Source organism: Myotis brandtii, unplaced genomic scaffold, assembly GCF_000412655.1.
Source record: "Myotis brandtii unplaced genomic scaffold, ASM41265v1 scaffold187, whole genome shotgun sequence".
Taxonomy (NCBI): domain Eukaryota; kingdom Metazoa; phylum Chordata; class Mammalia; order Chiroptera; family Vespertilionidae; genus Myotis; species Myotis brandtii.
Genome location: NW_005356944.1, coordinates 1,398,861 through 1,417,419, shown reverse-complemented (window position 1 = coordinate 1,417,419; position 18,559 = coordinate 1,398,861). Strand labels below are relative to the sequence as shown.

Genomic DNA, 18,559 nt, shown 5'->3' with positions numbered 1-18,559 from the left:
TAGCATCTGTGGAAAATCTTAGAAAAAAACATTTTGCTCCCCCCACCCTTTTCCCTATTAAGAACACCCCAAAATACTTCAAATAAACTTTTAAGGATTACATACTTTTAAAAATCTGATTATGGGGTGGAAAAAAAGAATAACTACCAGCCATTTCTCCAATGCACAGCTCCTCCACAGACCTCAAAGTGAGAACTGCTCGTGCTCTAATTTCTAGAAACTGTAAACCTGTGATGTTCTGATTATCCTGATACTGGATTTTCTTTTTTTCTGTTACCTTGAGTCATTTGCCTTTGAGATTCTAGACAGACCTAAGGGGAAAAGAACTCAAGACATTTTGCCCCCCCACAAAAACTTCCCCCCCATACACGCCCAAACTTGACATTCACAAAACTCAAATGTTTCATTACCCCAAGCTAAAAAACAAAACTTGCCTTAATTTTGTCTCAATTCATGTTTCCCTCAAATTGGTTAAAAGACAAAAACCATAAAACTTGCCATCTACCATTCCTCCGGGCCTTGGAAGTCTGCCCTCAAAAGCTTCAGACAAGATGCATGAGAAAATAAGCCTGAAAAAGAGAAACCTACAACACCCGGAAATCGGCCTACATTCCATAAGAGAGCCCTTGCCGCTTAATACAACGCCCCCATTACCATTAGTGAAGTAAAGGTTACCATTCTCGTTACCAAAAACCAGGGCGCGGCCGGCCTCCCGGACTTTACCACCACTGGCTGCCCCGCGGCCTCGCACCGGACGCCCGCTGCTCTAGGCTCCTCTATCTATCCTATTCCCGCCTGCTCGCCGCCTCCGCCTCCGCCTCCGCCTGGTCGCCCAGTCGCACGCTGGCGTCAGCACGCCGCACGGGCTCCTCCTCCTTCCCCGGAAGCCTCTCTAGCTTCACCGCCAAGCGCTCCTCCTTCTTGCTAGCTGCCTCCACACCGCACTGGCTCCCGGGCTCCTCTCCTATTCGCCAGCCGCCGCTGGCCGCTCAGTCCTAGCTTCACCACACTGGCTCCTGGAATCCTGTCTGTCGCTCCTGTCGTCCTAGCTTCACTGAATCCACTTCTGTGTAGCACCTGGTCAGCTGACAATTAACGCTAAGTCCTCAGGTTTTACTTCATCTGAGCTCAGTCCAAAGCAAAAGCGTTAAGTTGGTGATTATTCTTGATCTCGAATTACTTCGGTTATGAAAGTCCTTTAAATTTTCCAAAGAGAACTAAGCTAATGTATTTAGGCCTTTCAAGATTTTGTAAGTCTTCCAAAACATCCTACCCTTAGTTTTAAAATTACTTCAGTCCTTTTAGTGGATTTCTGCTATTTTTTTTAGCCGATTTCCCTTCTAGCTTCTTCCGGATATTTTTCTAAATTAGGCCTGTTCTACAGCAATTTAAACATCCTCGTCTTCTCAAAGCTAACTTCTGCACCACCAGAAATTAAACTTATGGGCTTTTATAGTAAATTATTAAATTACAAATTATTAAAAATTTAATTTCCTCCTTTTGTTCCTGTACTATCTTCTAGCTGAAATACTTTTCTTGACAACCTTCTATCTTCTACTAAACTTGTATCTTCTCGTTTTCTATCTTCTACTTTTCTACTAAACTTGTATCTTCTCATTTTCTATCTTCTACTTTTCTACTTAGTCTGTATCTTCTCATTTTCTATCTTCTATTTTTCTACTTAGTCTGTATCTCATTTTCTATCTTCTATTTTTCTACTAAACTTGTATCTTCTCATTTTCTATCTTCTATTTTTCTACTTTTCTGTATCTTCTCATTTTCTATCTTCTATTTTTCTACTTAATCTGTATCTTTTTCTATCTTCTACTAAACTTGTATCTTCTCATTTTCTATCTTCTAGTTTTCTACTTAAATCTGTATCTTCATTTTCTACTTTTCTATTAAATCTGTATCTTCTCATTTTCTATCTTCTGGTTTTCTACTACATTTGTATCTGTGCCCTTAGTTGCTTTGGTTAATTTGCCTAAATACTTTCTCTTCTGCTTTCTACCTTTTGGACTTAGTTTTTCTGTCTTCTAAAATGCATGTTGTATCTTCTATTTTCCTGTCTTCTCTAAGTCTTTTTCTTCACCTTCCTGTACACTTCTGTCTTCCAAGTTTTCCACTTTAAATTTCTAATCTTTCTCCAAAATTTTATCCTACGATTTCTAAATTAACAATTGCCCATCTTGGGCTAATAATGCCGTAAGAGCAATTGGGCTTCAAATGACACAATCTTTCCTGCGCCATGAATTTGAAGGCCTCTCTTAAATCAATTTTCTCTTTTAAATACGGCATTTAATATATAGTTTAACCACCTCCAACTTTCTTTAATTGACAATTATGTTCTAGTTATGTCACCTACGGTTTAATGGTATTTTTAAAGTTTGCCCTTCAATTTAGTTAAGGCGTTTTTGAGTTCAGACTTTGCCGTCCTATCAGCCATTTCTTTGAAAATTATTTTACTTCGTAAAGAAGTTTCATCTCTTAATCTCCGTCATGTTCTGGAAGTATTTTCTTCTCTCTTCCTTTCTGAAACTACTTTTTAAGTAAGTCTTCATCATATTTTCCCTTAAATAAGATCTTTGTTAGAAAAGTTAAAATATTAATGCTAAGCAGTATCTCAGTAAGTACCTTCCTTCGCTATTTACATTTCCTAAACAATATTATTTTCTATCTCTTTTTAATAGAAAAACTTATCTGGTTTCCTCAAGTAGTGCCTCGGTCTCAGCAGTCATCTCTGCGCTCGCTGCCTGAATGCCTGCCGCAGAGCCGGGAGAGGCGTATTTATGGGCGAAGGACAACTCACGCTGTTGGCATTCAATAACCCTCCGCAGCTTTTGTGAGGGAGCAAAAGTAGTTCCTAGGAAAGGTTAAAAATAGAATCCGGTTTACAAGCTTTTCTAGTTTTTTTCTAACCGTTTATGCAAAATAATTGCAAACCATATACCCAGAAATATTTAAGACTCATTAGCAAGTAGACTTGAGCTGAAAATTTAGGCAAAATCCATGAAAATCACATTTGAGTCCACCATCAAACAGCTCACAAAACCTCAGAGCCATTGCTTGGGAATCTTTTAGCAGCTTTGAAAATACCTTTCCTCGAAGTTCAGTAGGTACTATTTACTGCTTTTTGAAGGCAGGTTAACACGGGTTTGCTAAAGGCCTTAATTTTCATTATGTAACAGAGACCGCAGCCATTTTGGCTGTGGCAAAGTGTTGAGGTCCCCCTCCCCCCCAAACTGCTCACGTCCTGTGAGTTGATTCTGGGGTTACACCACGTTTTGATTACCCGTTTATTTGAGAAATCCAGTGGTCTGGATTATCTGCTTAATTCTACTGAATGTGGGAATCCACTAATAGAACATGTCTTAGGTAGACACAATCCACTGTTATCTCCGGCAATAGAGTCGGCACCCGTCTCAGAAGCCTCCTACAATCTGAGGCGTCCGTGCGGCTCACTGTGGTTATTTTACTTGCTTAACGTCCTTTTGTTTTTGCCATTCCTGCCAGCTAGACCCTATGCTTTTGGTTGCCTGCTGAGACTTTAAATCAAGCCTGGTTTCTGTGTTCCTAGGCTTTTCTCTCATTATCAACATCCAAACCCGCTGATCAAAACTGAGGGGAAGTGCCCTCTATCAAGTGCCCGAACAGCGAGGGTTTTGCCTCTAAAGACACAGTGACCTTGGGCAGCCGGGCCAGGCGGGCTTGTCGGCGCTCAGGAGTCGCTTTCTGGGCTCTTGTACAGACGCTGTCCTTTCCGGTTTGGCTGCATTCTAACACCTTTGGACTTGGAGCTGGACGGAAAGCAAAAACTCACACAAAGCCCTTTCTTCCTGCAGTTTGGTTTTCTCTTGGCCGCCCCCTCCGTCTCTCCCCACAGGGAAAGCGGGGTTAGGCTCCGGACATGGAACTTGCAAACCCGGGGCCCAGGCAGCAACGAGCCCGGCCCCCCCAGCGAGGCCTGAGGGAGTGGGAACAATGGCACCGGAGGCTCCCCGCACAGTTTCCACGCAGCCAAAGGGGCTGCACAGAGAAGGCAAAACCAGGGGGAAGCGGGGTGGGGGCCCCGCTCCCCTTAGTTTAGTCTCCCCACCCTCGGGCTGCCCGGGAGGGAGCGGCTCCGGCCCGGCTTCCTGGCCGCCCCTCCTCCATCCCCTGCGCGCGGGTGGCTCTCCCCTTCCCCGTCGTCCGTTTTCAGCCCAGGCCTGCTTTTTCTTCCTTTGTCAGAGTCACCCACTGATTTAACATCTATCAAACGGCACGTCTTTAGGCAGTCAGTCCCAAGAGGGGAAGATGGAGTTTAGTGACCGATACAGGCTAGAATGGCAGCTAGAGGAGCAGCTGTGTGAGGCCCACACTCTCTCTAAAGCCCTGTGGCTCCTGTATGGCGGCGGCTGTGAAGGGTGGGAGCCGCCTGGGGCTCCGGCAGTGAGGGCGCTGCCTCGTGCGGACCCCCCTCCCGCACCCAGTAAAGCGGGGCCGGGTTTAACCTTCCCTCCCGCTTCCCCGCCTTCCCTTCAGGTGGAATGTCACTGAGATGCAGGACGGATGTCCGCGCTGGGACTGGAAAATGTTTATAGAATTTTAGCACCGGAAGGAGGAAAACAGTCACCCCATTTTACCAATGGGGATTTGGGAGCCCGGGGAGTTTGTGATTTGCCCAAAACCAGACACAGCTAGTTAGTACCGGAACCTATTGTGAATCCCAGAACCTGGACTTCATGGCGCCTCTGTCGGCTCCGGGGAGGGCGGAGGGCGCGGGCCCCTCGGGATCGGTGGTCTGGTCCCACTCCGGAGCCGTGAGATGAGTGTTAGGAGACCGAAAGCGCTTCAAATAGTTGTCAGAATGTCCCTACACTAGTCCCCCATTCCCTTTACAGATTATAGCATTTTTCTTATATTGTGAAAATGGCTGTATATTATTTGATTAATTCTCCTTGGGTTTGGGAAAAGAAATAGAAGATTTGAATGCAGCTCAGCACTGTGCTGAGAGATGGCTTGCCAAGGCCAGAGAGAACATTCTAATTTTTCTGATGGGTAAATGAAAATCATTTTAGAGATGATTATGGACACTAACTCCTGTTTTTACTGTTCAGGCTCAAACATGGATTGCCTTCCTCTCTCCTAGCTTTTGCTTCACAAAACAGTCTCTAAAATATTCTGATTCCTACCCTCCTCTCCTTTATATATTGATTTAAACAAGATGGTAAAATCACCATGTTCTTTGATGAGATTAATATGTGCCTTCCCGCAACTTTGACCTAAGAAGATCTTTAACATAAAACTGCATTTTTCAAGGCGCTTTTCCCCTTGCCTGCATCCATGTTTCCATTAACTTCAGAATGTCCGGCTGATGGCCGCTGCTCTCTCCGCTGGTACTTCATATCCTCCTCAGTCTAAAAACCTGGACTTCATTTGAGCCTAAAGATACAAATTTAGAGGGCAAATCCGTTTTAGCTGGTTGTCTCCTGTTCCCTGCCCCCACCCTCAAAAAGCCGAGGCTAAGAATAGGAGGTCCTTGGTTTCTGGCAATCACTCCAGGGAGGAACCAATGTGACCTTGGGCACTAACCCAAATAACTTCTCAGCAATTTTCTGAGGTGTAGAATGAGATTAGATGACAGAGTGATGATGCTAATTCTATAAAATGCAGTAAACAAAGGATGGGAGGAGAACACGGGGGATTTTAGATGCTGGTTTTGGCTTCAAGGAGGTAGGGCACTGAAAAGGACTGAAGTATGAGATTTAGAATGAGGGCTCCGGGGCCTGCTGTCAGCAAGGCCCTGCCTCATCCCCCAGACTCACACCACGGCCAGAAACTTCCAGAAAATGCCGGAATCCTTCCCTCTTCAGTCAGGCTTACTCAAGAGAGAAGCTTCTGAGGCCCTTTGTATTTGGGTCTGGGGTCCAGAGGCCAGAGGGGTGAGGCTTCAAGCTACACCTGGATCCCCTCCGGGCCTCTTGTTTGATTTTAATCTCATTCTTGTTTTTTTTTTTTGTTTTTTTCCTGATCCTGCATTATCAGAGACTGTTCTAGAAACGCATGTCTCAAAAGGCAATGGGTGCCCCAAAGAAACAACTTGCTTGTTTTCTGAAGACTAGGAATTAGGAGTTCCCAGCCCCCTCCTGCCGCCCACCTTCCAGAGCTGATCTCTGGAACAATGACCACAAAACGTTGAGCTCCTCCTCTGCAGAGCAGCCAGATCCTGCGGCAGGAAAAAACCCAGGGATGACTCAGCTCACAGCTCCATTATGCGGAAGAGAGATCAACAGCAATTAGAAGTGGCTAAAGGAGAAATATCCTTAATCCCGAGGAATTTATAGTCTAGTGAGTTAGACAGATATGTAAACCAAACACAGTACAATGTGATCATTGTATTTGTGGTATCTACAACAAAGATATATACAAAGTGCTATGGAAAACAGGTCTGGGGTGGGAGGGATGGAGGGTAGTATAATCCTCTGAGTGCTTCGTAGGAAGTAGCGGGGGAGGGGGACTAACCACTACACAGAAGAACTGGGAGATGATATAGAAAGTAAGAAGTTATCTTTTGTCGCCGAGGAATACCTGACCTCTAGAATATATCATTCACAATGACCTGAAAGTTTCATCTTTTAGTAACAAAAAAGTTAAAGAGATTCCATTTCACTTACCAATGTCAGGATCAACAGTTCACTGCCTCACTGGCTGAAACACTGACACACGCTAGGGCCTGTTGGGCTGGGAAGAGTCCAGAAGTAATTCTTGACGTTATTTCTTGTTCTACCCCAGGGGATAAAAGTTAAGGATTCCTAAATGTGATCGAAATGTATAGTGTTAGAAATTCCACCCTTAAAAATAACCTTTAACCATGAACACAAACACTGATGTGTGAAAATAGTCATTCTAAAAGCTGAATCTGGAAAGAAGAAAAAATCAAATGTACCCTCCAGCAAAATAAATCACATGAAACAGAAAAAAGGGGGGCGGGGCTAGAAGTGGCTGTAACCCTGGTCTTCCCCCAAAATGCTGCCAGGAAGAGGCAGCCCTGGCCTCTCCCACACAGACACTGGGCAGCACTAGGTAGAAGAATAAGGGAAACATTTTCCTCTTCCTGAGAAAAGCATCCATCTTCTAAATGCACCTCCCCTAAGACTCAGAAGGGTTCTGTGTGATAGGATCCACTTCTGTATCCATCTTCTAAATGCACCTCCCCTAAGACTCAGAAGAAGGGTTCTGTGTGATAGGATCCACTTCTGCGGAGGGGACAACGGTATCTTGAAAGAGCAGTTCCCCACCCCCAGCCCCAGAGCTCCAGGCTGCTAGTTCCCTTCTTTAGTTTATTCCCCACGTAATGTGTCTGGCGCTGGCCCTGCAGCCTGCTCTGTGGATCTTTCTAGAAGGCCTGGGTGTGGCAGTGCAGCTGTAGCACCCTAAGCTGAGGGAGGACAGAGTGGCAGCAGTGGCCAGAGCATGGCTCTCAGAGGAGCAGCTTTAGCCCCATCACAGTAGAGACTTTTACTGACCTCCTCCCCCCAGTAGAGAACAGAGTGCACCGGCTTTCCTTGGCCCCTCCATTGCCCCTGGTGTGTCTGCAGGACAGTAAACCCAGCAGACAGCTTTCTGTTCTGTGACATTTAAAGAGCACCGTGCATGATCTCTTCTCAGTCCTCTCAACCACCCTGTGAGGGAGACGCTGCTGTTACCCGCTTAGAGGGATGAGGAAAGGGAGGCCTAGGAGGTCTGTCTTGGTATCACTAGTGCTTGGTGCACAGTCTTGAGATTAAAAACCCAAGAACAACAGTGGAGAGAGCCTGGTGGTAGATGCTCAGTAGGTGCAGCGCCACTGAGCGACCCAAAAGCCAGCACAGAAGGGGCTGTGAGAGAACCAGCGTTCCCCCTCCTGGAATGTCCTACAGAGATACTTGTCTCAGTAAGCCCAGTGGTAAGGGAGGTTTTCAGCAGGTTGTTGTGATGTTTACGTCCTGGAGAATGGTGCTGAGCATTGCTAGTAAGGAAGAAGGAAGTGATGAGGCACAATTTGACGTGACTCTACAGGAACAAGATGAGTTACATTTGACATGAACGCACTGCCCATCAGGATGGAGTGACTGCGTGGAGCTGGTACTGAGTAAGAAAGGGGGAACTGCTTCCCTCTCTGAAGAACTTCTAGACCAGCGGTTCTCAACCTGTGGGTCGCGACCCCTTTGGTGGTCGAATGACCCTTTCACAGGGGTCGCCTAAGACCATCCTGCATATCAGATATTTACATGACGATTCATAACAGTAGCAACATTACAGTTATGAAGTAGCAACGAAAATAATTTTATGGTTGGGTCACAACATGAGGAACTGTATTTAAAGGACCAGAAGGTTGAGAACCACTGTAGACAGACTGTGATCCGCGAAGGCAGGAGAGAAGACCCGAAGGCCGCTTCAGGGCTCCATGAAGCTCCAGTTGGGCATTCACCCTCGAGGGGAGGGGAGCGAGGGGAAGGCTCAGGCCTTGCTGTCATTCCGCTGTGTGACTCACTGGGGGGAGGCAGAGTGTCCAGCCCTCCCTTGTGCTGGGGCCTCTAGTTACTCACCCTCTGAGGCCTGCTGAGTGGACCTTCAGAAATAGCCTGAAGGAATAGGGAGGCTCCCCAGTGAATCATGTTGACCTTCTTGTATCCCCACCTGTGATCTGTTCAATCACCCCCTTTGAGGTCCGGGCAGATGTTTGTGTCAGCATCACATACGCGTTGCACACCCAGCAGGAAGCTCATTAAACATTTCACATCTTCTGTATGTGTTCATTCTTTCTCAACCCAACTGTGGTCCACATCCCCACAGAAACAAGTCTTGTAGAACAAGGGGGCAGAGGTCACCCAGTTCCAGGAACTTTGCCAATGGTGTATTTCTCAACATATGTCAGGTAAAAACAGAAGCCCATAGCATTATGGATCCTTCCTGGGGCTAAGGTCAAAGTAGAGCTGTACAGTGACTGAGGTGGAGTGGACCTTAAAGTTCATTACCTGCTGGGAACCCACTAGAGAGTAGGGGAAGCAGGAAGGGAAGACTAAAGTGAGGTCTGCCAGGGCTTGAATTACCTGGAGAGGGGTTTGAACTCGACTCTTTGGGCAGAGGCTGACTCCTGAGCTGGGAGGGGGCCTGGCTTTGGGAAATGCCGTGGCTGCTCTTTGCAAGGTGGCTGAGGGGGGAGAGGGGGCAGAGGGGAGGGCACTGGTGTGTCCATTCTTGCAGCCCAGGCAGGCCAGAGGTCATGGAGGCCTGCACTGGGGTGGGTGGTGGCCATGGGACAAGGGACAGAACACAGGTACAGAAAACCTGCCTGAGGCTCTCTGAGCTTCCCACACTGGTCTCTGTAGCACCCCTGGCGTTTCCAGAATCATGTTCTTTACTCTTGATGACACATCTGCTTGGAATATACCTCCCTACTCTTCAGATGAGACTCGTTCTCTCAGCCTAGACGGCACTCCTCTCCAAGGGCCTCTCGGACCAGCATATCCAGTCACCTGGCATCATCACCCCTTAGTTATCTCACCTCTGTCTCAGCACAGCCTCTATTTTCCTGGATGATGCTGTGTTGTTAACATGTCTCCCGGCTCCTCTGAAGGTCAGTGGGAATGCGGGGTTTGCAGCCAGGTTGGTGGGAGGATGAGGTGCCACTGCTGGAGCCTGAAAGTGGACAGAGAAACCTCAGGCTCACTCATGCCCAGAGGTGGGAGAGGTGATCGGTATCAACCTCACTGAGGGCGACCCCTCCCCTCCCTCCAGCTGTGGACAAAGGATGCCGACACCATAGAGATGGCATTTTGTCCTGTTTGGTAACCTCACTTGATTGCCCTGAGGCCAGGGCTCCATCTGGCCCCCACCCCAGCTGTTGCTGTGGTGGCAGAACCTAACTGGAGGTGGGCAGAGCTGAGATCCTGGGCAAGGAGAGGTGGGGGTGGGGAGGGGGAGAGCTCCTGGTGTCTTCACAGCTCCCCTCTCACACACAGTCGCTTCTTCCACTTGGGAGCTGTGGGAAATAAATACACAAAATGCTCCCCCCAAGAGAACTGAGCAGACTTGGTGCACTCCCGTTTAGGTGCCTCTGGGCTAGTTCTGGGCCCGAGGCCTTGTGCTCTGGGAGGCACAGGCACAGGAACTGCCTGGCTTCAGAACCCTGACAACATGGTGGGAGCTGCCATTCCTCCCTTTGCCTTCCCGGGAGTGGGAATCCTGGGACGTCAGTTGGGGTGACAATTCCAGTTTCCAGGTGGCACAGTGCCCTGGGTGCCTAAAGCTCTGACCACCGTCTGTGGCTGTCACGGTCTCTGGGGGAGCCCTCGCCTCTCCAGCCTGCAGCCCACACAAGCAAAAGAACTTCGGACTCATCAGGGCCTGGGAGGAAGGTGGAGCTGGGAACAGCGCCGGGAAAAGAACTTGGGTGGAAATTTCCATGGCTGTTCTGCTTCAGCAAAGACTTCAGCTGAGACCTTTTGGCCCAGACAGAGACCATTGGGCTACAGACCATCAAAGTCACCCTGAGTGACCCTTCCTCTTTGTCCCCGATGCTTTTCACTTCCTGTCCCATCCTGAACCAGGGCCATAATGCTCAACCAGTTGTGTCCCTCTGTCCCCCCTTTCTAGCCCTGCTTGCTATCAGATCTCCAGTTCACAGGATATGGTGAACTGGTTCCTGAGCCCACCCGTCAGGAACCAGGTTAGAGCCCTTTCCTCCCGCAGGAGGCTGCTCAACGGCCAGTCCTTCCTGCAGACTCCTGTGGCCTTTGTGGTCCAGTGACCTCAACAGCACTCCTGTGATCACACCCTTCACTCAGTGACTCATCTGTTGTGACCTTAAGCTATGGCATATGACTTCTGTTCTTTGTTATTGTCACTTAACATCCTTGAAAACAGAGTTGGGGGCTTCCTACGGACCCGCCTCAGCTCAGAGCAGCTCTGCACATGCTTGCCCAGCACCGGGAATTGCTCCTGGCCTCACCCCAGGTTCCAGCTGCTGGTTCTTGGCTCTGCCAGCAGCCACGCAGCACCTCCCCGCAGCAATGTGTGTAGGGCTGACTCCCTCCCTGCCCAGCACGGCCAGTTCTACAGGATGAAACAAGGACTGGGCCGGCCTGGCCTGACCCACCAGCCCTCAGCTCCATATCCTTCCCCTCAGCCTCAGAGTCACCCTCCTTGTTTAGTGAAGCCTCCCTTCAGCTCCCCTGAAAACCATGGCTCTCGCCCCCTCTGCACCCTCCCCCACCTCATCGGGTCCTGCACACCGCAAGCATTAGAGAGCCATCGAGGAGAGAATGGCCTGCTGCCTCAACATGCTCTGTGACCCAGGCAAGTTCCCTAACCTCTCTGAACCACGTTTATTCCTCAGTGAAATAGAAATGTTCTGTGCCCCACCCTCCTGTCAGGGGTGTGAGGCTACCAGGAGCTTGGTACAGTGCCGGGCTCAAATGATTTGCGCTATAAATGCTGTCACTACCAACTCGGACTACCTTCCTCCGCCTCCAGGACCAAGCACAGTGCGGAGCATATTCCCCCCTCCCAGGCCCCTGGATCTGGCTGGGGCCAGGCACCGCTCGGAAAGGGTTAAACACCGGCGCTGACTTCATCCTGGGCCCCTCAAGCAGGAAGGAGGCAGAGAAGGTAACAAAATCAGGCTGAAGGCTGGGCGGAATTTTCCAGTCCTCATAAACAGGACCAGCCCGAGTTGCTAAGGGAGGTCACCATGGAAACGGTCACGTGTGCCGGCCTTCTTGTTATTCCAACCTGGCTGGAGGCCGATGACTCAAGCTCCAGGCCTCTTTATTGGCTGCCACCGTCCTCTTGCCACTGAAATCCAGCAGGAGATTGGCCGATGGCAGTAGCTGGGCTCGCGTTAGGCCTTCCCCACCCCCACCAGGAACCTGCTGGAAGCCGTTGTTTGAGCCCGAGGAAGACAGATAGGCTGCCAAAGATGTTGCCATAGCAACTGCCTGCCTTTCTGCCCTACTTGGAGTTAATAGTTAACTTCTTTGTAGTTGAAGGACTTTTCCAAAGGCAGAGAGGGTGTCGGCCATTTTACAGGAACCTGAATTCCTCCTTTTGAAGAGGACAGCCCTCAACTTCCAGAGGAGTCAAGGCATTTCTGAGCCTCCACTTATCAGGCCTGGGTACCAGCTCACTTTGGAATGAAATACAGGGTGGGGCAAAAGTAGATTTACAGTCGTTCATCTGGAAAGTAATACAATAATTAATAAAAAATAATACAAGAATAAACTCTGGTCCTGCTGGCATGGCTCAGTGGTTGAGCGTCAACCTATGAACCAGGAGGTCACGGTTCGATTCCTGGTCATGGCACATGCCCAGGTTGTGGCCTCCATCCCCAGGGGGTCCTGCAAGAGGCAGCCGATCAATGATTCTCATTATTAATGTTTTCCCCTCTCCCTTCCTCCCTGAAATAAATAAAAAATATATATTTTGAAAAGGATAAACTCTGGGTTTCGTGTACTTACAACTGTAAACCTACTGTTAGGTCTGATCAAATAATGAATCAATTGAGTGCATCCCCCCTCCCCTGCGCACTGACCTTTAGGCCACTTTACAACAGTCCCTTTTTGCTTCGACCACATTTCAGTTGTTAGACCACATTCCACTTGCTAAGACCATTATCTTTCCCCTCAGGACCCACCCAAGAGAATTCTCTGCCCCAAAGAAGCCCGCCTAGAGTCTTTTAAAACCTCTGACTCCCCAGTCCTTGGATGCTGGCGCCATTTGGGGGCTCAGCCCATCTGGTTTTCCAGACGACCTAATAAACTCATAATTCTTTACCCCTTTTGGCCTCGTGCGTTCCTCCTTCAGCGACCCTAACACCTACTTTGCCCCACCCTGTATTCATTCCAGGACTCACTATCTACAGCTGGAGTAAGGCTCCCACTGGACCAAGTTTGCAAATGATCATTGTAAACTGTAAAGCTCTGTGCACTCACCATGTGTCTTTAATTGACTGGCATTGACATTAGCTTAGGGCTCTATGAGGTGGAGCTGACCCCCTCCCCCACCCCAGAGGGAAGCCCAGAAAGGTGTGTGTGTGTGTGTGTGTGTGTGTGTGTGTGTGTGTGTGTGTGTTGGGGGGGGGCTTTGAAGTTTACTTCCTCTTCTGCCACCAACTGCTTCCTGGGACCCTCAGCAGTTCACATAGCCCCCAGGGACTCATTTTCTCTTTCTTAAAAGGATTTCCTGTAGATGATCTCAGGAGGCCCATTCCAGCTCTGTCATTCCTGCTTTCCACAACAAACCTGTGGAACTCATCTTGCCCATAGGAGGTAAGAATACAGGCAACTGCCCTACACCAAGCACTTTCTATGCAGCAGGCACTGCAAAGGCATTAGCTCAATCTTCACAGCAACCTTAGAAGGTGAGTACCACCATACAGCATCTACCCATTTTACAGATGAGGAAGCTGAGGCCTGAGGAGTTGGGTAAACCTACCCAAGGTCACACAACCAGCAATTAGCAAGGTCAAGATTTAAAGCCTGGTGGTCTGGCAGCACGACTACACAGCTATCTTTCCAGGCACCAACTTAAATTAAGACAAAAACAATATGCATTGATTCAGAGCAGGTAAAACATTGGGTGGAGCAAACCGTGGAATAGCAATAAAAAGCCCTGTGTTCTTCTCTAGGTTCTGCCATTAAGTCACACTATGTTACTTCCAGCAAGTCACTTTTCCTCTCTTGGCCTCAGTTTTTTCATTTGTAATAACAAATGGTTATGCTACACCTCTGAGGCCCTTTCTGGTTAAACACGGAGTCTTTGAGAGAGAAATATTGGCACAGAGGAGACAAGTAACAGCCTTCCAGAGTCACAGAGCAAACAAGTGCAGCCTGAAATGGCCTGTCCATTAGCTATGATCTCAGTTTTTCAAAAACAGGAGGTTTGGGAAGGATTGTTTGAAGCTGGAGCTCACAGACTGGCTTTTATTCAGAGATAAGCCCTTTCTGCATCCTTGATGTTATAAAGACCACTAGAGGCCTGGTCCACAAATTCATGCACAGGTCGGGGGGAAGGGGGGGGCTCAGGGAGGTTGGCCGGCCAGCCCCGCCCCCTGGTCGAACTCTCAGTCTAGGGGACAATTTGCATATTAGTGTTTTATTATATAGGATTTTCTTAGGAAATGATGGTGCTGGTGAATGGTAGCTACTTTGCTGTAATCTTATTTGGGAAAAGTTGGCTAACCTTATATCAATATATACAATTTAAAAAAATGTTTTATTATGAAAAATTCCAAACATATAAAAAAGTATCTCTGGCTAGTATGGCTCAGTTGATTGGAGTGTCGTCCTGTATACAGAAAGGTTTCTGTTCGATTCCCGGTCAGGGCACATACCTAGGTTGCAGGTTCAATCCCTGGTCCCTGGTTGAAGCACATATGGAAGGCAACGGATTGATGTTCTGTTCTCTCTCACATTGATGTTTCTCTCTCTCTTTCTTTCCTACCCTCCCTCCCTTCCCCTCTCTCTAAAAATCAATAAGCATATCCTCCAGTGAGGATTAAAAAAAAAAACTAAAAAAGTAGTAAGACCAGTTTAATGAAATTCCTTTGTTACTAACTCCTAGCCACTTTTGCTTCCCAACCCCCCATGCCCTGCATTATTCTGAAGCAAATCACAAACCCCATATAAACTCACCTGTAAATAAGTTATTTTAACATAGTCACATTACCATTTCACACTTTGTCTCAATTTTAAATGTTTTTGCAGTTGATTTGTTTAGTTGGGATCTAAACAGAGTGAACAGCCCTAACCCGGTTTGGCTCAGTGGATAGAGCATCAGCCTGCGGACTCAAGGGTCCCAGGTTCAGTTCCGGTCAAGGGCATGTACCTTGGTTGCGGGCACATCCCCAGTAGGAGTGTGTAAGGAGGCAGCTGATCGATGTTTCTAACTCTCTATCCCTTTCCCTTCCTCTCTGTAAAAAATCAATAAAATATATTTTTTTGCCGAAACTGGTTTGGCTCAGTGGATAGAGCTTCGGCCTGCGGACTGAAAGGTCCCGGGTTCGATTCCGGTCAAGGGCATGTACCTTGGTTGCAGGCACATCCACAGTAGGAGATGTGCAGGAGGCAGCTGATCAATGTTTCTCTCTCATCGATGTTTCTAACTCTCTATCTCTCTCCCTTCCTCTCTGTAAAAAGTCAATAAAATGTATTTTAAAAAAAATAAAATAAAATATATTTTTTAAAAATTAAAAAAATAAACAGAGTGCACACATTTTCTTTCCTTCTATGCCTCTTAAGACTCTATCATGTTCTATAGATTTCCTCTCCCCACCGTTCTTTCCCCTGTAATTTATTTGAAGACTCTGGGTTGTTTGCCCGTGGAACTTTGCACATGTGGATTTTGCTGATCAGATCCCTGTGGTGTGGTGTAACATGTTCTTCTGGACCCTCTGCATTTCTTGTAAATAGGTGAGTAGATCTAGAAGCTTGATTCAATTTTGTTTTCTTTTAAAAATATATATATATTTTAATTAATTTCAGAGAGGAAGAGAGATAGAAACATTAATGATGAGAGAGACTAATTGATCAGCTGCCTCCTGCACACCCCACACTGGGGATGGAGCCCACAACCTGGGCATGTGCCCTGGTGGGGAACCTAACCGTGACCTCCTGGTTCATAGGTCAACACTCCACCTCTGAGCCACGCCGGCCAGGCTGTTTCCTTTTTTTTTTTTTGCAAGAATATTTTATGGATGGTGTTGAAAACATCCAGTTTAAAAATAAAATTATTAGTCATGTAATCCAAAAAGCTGAAAGCCATACTGCTCTGAAGGGAATTATGTGGTTCTAGGCCTCAAGGCTGAGTCTAGCCAGAGCCCCAGAAAACGCCTTGCTCTGCCCTGCAGAGCTGCAGCTGTGCTTGGCATCCTGCTCACTGCTGATGTAGCAACGCCCCGTGAACAAGGCCTTTAGTTAGGAAAGCTGCTGTCGACAGCCACCACACATCCCTATGTGAGAAATTTCTTATAAACTGCCAGCAAAATGTTTGCTTTTCCTGAGAAATGAGGATGCTTTTCCTTATGGGCAAGGTAAATCATTTAACAAATTCTGTTTCCTTTTTCTTTGGCTCCCAGGAAGCTCAAAGCCATAGGAGGCACAACTTTGGTGGTAATGTTGGATTCTATGAATCTTTCTTACTCTATGGCCTTTTACCTGTTATTATTTTTTTTTTCTTTTTGAAGAACTTTCTTTTCTTCCCATTGATTCTAGAGAGAGAGGAAGGTTGCCTCCCTTATGTGATCCGACCAGGGATTGAACCTGAAATCCAGGTATGTGCCCTGACCAGGAATCAAACTGGCAACCTTTTGGTACATAGGATGATGCTCAACCAACTGAGGCACTCCAGCCTGGCTCACTGTATGTTTAAAAGCTGACTCCAATCCTTTGTGTAAAAGGTTCACAGAAAGAGAGAAATTAAAAAAATAGTAGCAGAACAGGGGCGGATCTTCCTGTCTTCTAGTTTCAAAAAATTTTTTTCACTGTTAAAATTCAAATTTATTAATCTAGTTTCAATTCTTTATATGATCTGGAACAGAACAAATACCCTCCTTGCAAGGCAAAGCGAGTGCAAATAAGGTTTCTGCCTTCCTGGAGCTTACACTCCCGTGGGAGACGCAGGCAACAATCCCAGTGACCAGTAGCATGTAAGTGTTCTGAAGAAAGTAAGGTGGTGGTGGGACAGAGCAGACCAGAGGAGGAGACCCCTTCAGACAGGTGGACAAGGAAGGTGACGTTTGAGCAGAGAGTCGAAGGATGAGCAGGAACCAGCTGTGAGAAGAGATGGGGGAATCCGGACAAAAGGAAGAACAAGGGTGGACAGCAAGGTCAGGGTCACAGAGGTATCCCTCTGGGGGAAGGGCTGCTCCCCAAGGCCAGAGGGAGATTCCTTCCCCTCAACCCAAGCAAGAAGCTCCCAGTAACAGGCCATCTGTCCTTGGCTTATGAGTGTGAAATATGCACTATTGTTACTTCCCCCAGATACCTGTGTTGAAATACATGCCTACAACCTTCTTTGTGGGTGGGAGCCCCAAACCTTCTGACTCTGGGCTTAACCTTAGACAGGTAGCTACTGGTGTCCTGGCTTCCTGTACCATGTGTCCTCGGTCCTCCTGCTCTCGGGGCTGTGCCAAGGGGCAGGAGCCAGGTTTACATGGACCAGCGCAGCCCCAGAGGAGCCACCCCTAGTACCCACTTGCCTCTAGAGCAGCGGTTCTCAACCTGTGGGTCGCGACCCCTTTGGGGGTTGAATGACCCTTTCACAGGGGTTGCCTAAGATCATCAGAAAACACATATATAATTACATATTGTTTTTGTGATTAATCACTATGCTTTAATTATGTTCAATTTGTAACAATGAAAATACATCCTGCATATCAGATATTTACATTACGATTCATAACAGTAGCAAAATTACAGTTATGAAGTAGCAACGAAAATAATTTTATGGTTGGGGGTCACCACAACATGAGGAACTGTATGAAAGGGTCGCGGCATTAGGAAGGTTGAGAACCACTGCTCTAGAGAGCAGAGCTGGATGCTGGGGGGGGTGGGGGTGCAGTTTCAGGCTCAGGATTCAGCTTTCACTGGGTGCTGGTGCATTAGTCATCACCAAACACCTTGGTCAAGCCCAAACCAGAAGGGGCTCCACCTTCTCCAGCTTATTTTTTATTTTTTTATAGCAAAGGTAGAAATTTGAGAAACAAGCACAGACTCCCACGTGGGGAGGGGGACGAGTCCCCTTCTCCAGTTTATTGAGGTGAAGGTGGGGTGGGTGCTGATGGGGAGGAAGCCTGGGGAGCTACTAGGTAGAGCACAGAAGGCGGCTTTAACCCAGAGGACAGAGCCTGGAGGGCTTCCAGGGGAAGTGATCCATTCCACAAGCTCAGAAGAATCCTAGAACATGAGCCAAGAGGCTTGGGACTTGGGCTTTATCCCTGTAAAATCCTCATTATCTAAACCAGTGACCAGTCTCTGCCACACAGTAGGTGCTAAGTGAACATTTGTTGAATGCAAAAATAAGCGAGGCCTAAGGGGATGTCAATTCAAGAACTTTCTTAGTAGTAATAAGTAGTGAGCTCCCTGTTAGTGGGAGAAACCAAGGAGCAGCTGGATGGTCACTTGTCTGGCGTCCTGTCTTAGGGGCCTAGAGCAGCCTTCCATCCCAGGTGTGTGAGGTTAGTCAGAATCACCTCAAGTGGCGATCGGATCCAGAGATGGCAATCCAAATCCACGGAGACTTCCTGCTTAACCACTTTGCACCCCAGACCCCCTGCGTGCCTCCCCAGCCGCGATCTGGCCCACGCCCTCCCTCCGGTACTGGAGGCTGCGTATACCAACCCTGAGCCCAGACCGAAGGCCAGGCTGGCCGGGCGCCTCCCGCTCGTGCCCTGCGTGCCTCCCCAGCCGCGATCTGGCCCACGCCCTCCCTCCGGTACTGGAGGCTGCGTATACCAACCCTGAGCCCAGACCGAAGGCCAGGCTGGCCGGGCGCCTCCCGCTCGTGCGGCTCTGGCTGGAGAAGCGGGGACCGGGCG

General features: G+C 47.9%; 1 long non-coding RNA gene across 10 annotated transcripts in view; it reads right to left on the bottom strand.

The window, feature by feature from the left end:
- Nucleotides 1–1,316: 1,316 nt before the first annotated feature.
- LOC102252975 overlaps nt 1,317–18,559 on the bottom strand; it is a 48,485-nt gene continuing 31,242 nt past the window's right edge. The window contains exons 1-6 of one of the 10 annotated variants that reach the window (XR_001361711.1): nt 18,363–18,377; nt 9,530–9,663; nt 6,657–6,794; nt 6,140–6,208; nt 1,834–2,863; nt 1,317–1,686 (exon numbers count right to left, since the gene is read on the bottom strand). This is a non-coding gene — a long non-coding RNA (uncharacterized LOC102252975). Of the gene's footprint in view, nt 1,687–1,833; nt 2,864–2,950; nt 2,966–3,096; nt 3,112–3,684; nt 3,700–3,820; nt 3,836–6,139; nt 6,248–6,656; nt 6,795–9,529; nt 9,664–18,362; nt 18,378–18,559 lie in introns of those variants that run through there. The other 9 variants (XR_001361708.1, XR_313480.2, XR_001361712.1 and 6 more) reach the window with 9 other exon arrangements.